This window comes from Beta vulgaris, chromosome 1, assembly GCF_026745355.1.
Source record: "Beta vulgaris subsp. vulgaris cultivar EL10 chromosome 1, EL10.2, whole genome shotgun sequence".
Lineage (NCBI taxonomy): Eukaryota > Viridiplantae > Streptophyta > Magnoliopsida > Caryophyllales > Amaranthaceae > Beta > Beta vulgaris.
Window position 1 is genome coordinate 49,004,868 of NC_079202.1, and position 2,491 is coordinate 49,007,358.

The following is a 2,491-nucleotide window of genomic DNA, read 5'->3' on the forward strand; positions in this document are numbered from 1 at the left end:
CTTCTTCATGTGCACAATAGGGACCATTGTCTCCTTCTCAATCACACTTTCTTCAACTCCTTGTTTCTCCTTAGGGCGCCATTCTCTCTGAATCTGTGCCCCCTCCTTCCTGACACTCTTCCTACAATTCTCAGTTGTGTGTCCCATTAATTTGCATACACTACAGCATATTGGTTTCCATTCATATGTTATCTCATACACCATTTCAATCCTCTTTTCATTAATAAACGTCAGTTGATCCGGAAAATCCTGATCCACTTTGACTTCTATTAACACCCTCGCAAACTGGAGCCTTTACTTGCGAGGAATTTGGGATCCACTCTGACTTCTATTAACACCCTCGCAATGGAGCCTTTAATTGCATCGTCTTCACTGAAAGATCCCAAATTCCTCCTCCCCCCTCCTCTTTACTTGCGAGGAATTAACTTCACCTTACCTTACTAAAAAAAATCACATAATTACTTACCTCTTGTATAATAATAAATGCAATACATAGATCACCCAATCTACGCTGAAAATGGCCTTTAATACCACATATAGCATAGATACGATGGCTAGTACCCTAGTATATGAAATAGTTTCATATAAAACATAGGACTTACGTACTAATACTATAGTACTATATAATAAGAGTATCATATAAATTTACGCACACATATATATTTAGTTTAATAAGGATCTTTCAGTGAAGACGATGCAATTAAGACTCAAGGTGGCATGATTCTAGCCTTACTATTGATGTTTTACGAAGTGTTTGTCGTTGGTAAACACTAAAACATTGACTATTAATTTGTTGACATCCCCTCTGATTTTCTTTGGTTCCATAAGCGCACTTATGCTTGCTTCTTAAGACAAAATTAATGAACTTAATCTCAAAATCGAGGTACTAAAAATGATTGAAAATTGGAACAAGAAGATTAGACTTCGAAATCTACAGTTTCTGTCAATAATATTATACTACTATATAGTACTTCAATGTTTCTAACAAGTATAAATGAAAATGAGAGGACGTGCAAGCTAACTAGGTATATAATTAGCTTCTAATAAGTATATCAAGTCAGAAATTAATAAGTAATTAATTTCGTTACTATGTATTCATAGAATCATAGGAAAGTCAAAACATGGTAATTGGAAAGGAATGAAGTTTTTTAAATTCACATATGTAATATACCACAGCATATTCTATGATTTGCAATTTTTCAATACAATTCTTAAATTTGTCATGATATATAATGTTAGTAAACACTCTAGTCAGTAGTCAGCACCTGAAATTTATGTTTTTCTTGCATGTAAAACTTAGATCTCAAACGTACAAATCGCAGATTCTAAAGAAGAAAAAAAAGGAAGAATAGAAAAGGTGGTGCTGCAATATGATTATGTTTTTGTAATTGAGGCCGCAAATAGTGGAACAGCACTTGACAGATTAATACTAGCCTCTTTTGCAATAGTGGTTTATTGAATTGGACTAATCACTAATGTAGTTGGTGCCAAAACTAGCAAAGTTGCATAGGTATGTATAGTAATGTCAATGTGTAAGAAGTAGAAATCTGAGCTATCTTGGTGCTTTTGACGTTAACAAAAACTTCAACTTATGGTAAATGTGAAGAACAATCCCCAATGTTTTACTACATCGACTTTGTCAGTTTAGCTTATTAATATATCTAGCTTGAGTAAAAGGAAAAAAGTAACTATTACATAAATTTATTTATCTAACAGCACACATTATGACCGGCAAAAATATAAAAGATATTCTATGTTGAGCTCTTATGATTATTACCTCTTAACTTCATTTTGTTTAACATATCTATTGTATCCGTGTGATTCTAGAAGTGTCTCGCTAATATTCTCATAGTTATCTCTTTGGTATGAGATTCAATCGAGAGAATTTATACATTCGAGTCATCATTTGGACAGTGAAATAGATTTAGATTGTTCAAAGTTGTTACTTACTGATCCAAAGTCGAAAACATATTGTAGTAAATATATGCAGTTAATTAATATTATTAGTTTGAAATCCCCGCCCCCCTCCAAGTTCTAAGCTCGTGGAAAATAGCACTACTTGAAAATAACACTCTTTACATAGAGATATCAATAGCGATATTATTAGACACTTCTTAAACCACAATACAACGTGAATACTTTGACAAAATAAAGACGGTGATATAGTTTAACGAACACAAGAAAACCCGACCCATTTAAAAATTCGAAAAATTAAGTAGCTAAAATAAGTTAGTTTCGAAAAATCTAACTTCAATTTGCAAGGAAAAAAAAATGGACTTCCACTTGTTTTGAACTAGTAGGATAGTAAGAGATCGCCTGGATTCATACTCATCACAAGTCCACTTGTCTACTTAATTAGCTAGTAATAGCATAGTACATGAGGGTAGAAGTTAGAACCTACCAATATGCATGAGACATTTACATTTTCACCCTATCCAAAATGCATGAGAACTGAAAAAAATATTGGTAGTGCCTTTAAGCCAAAAATATA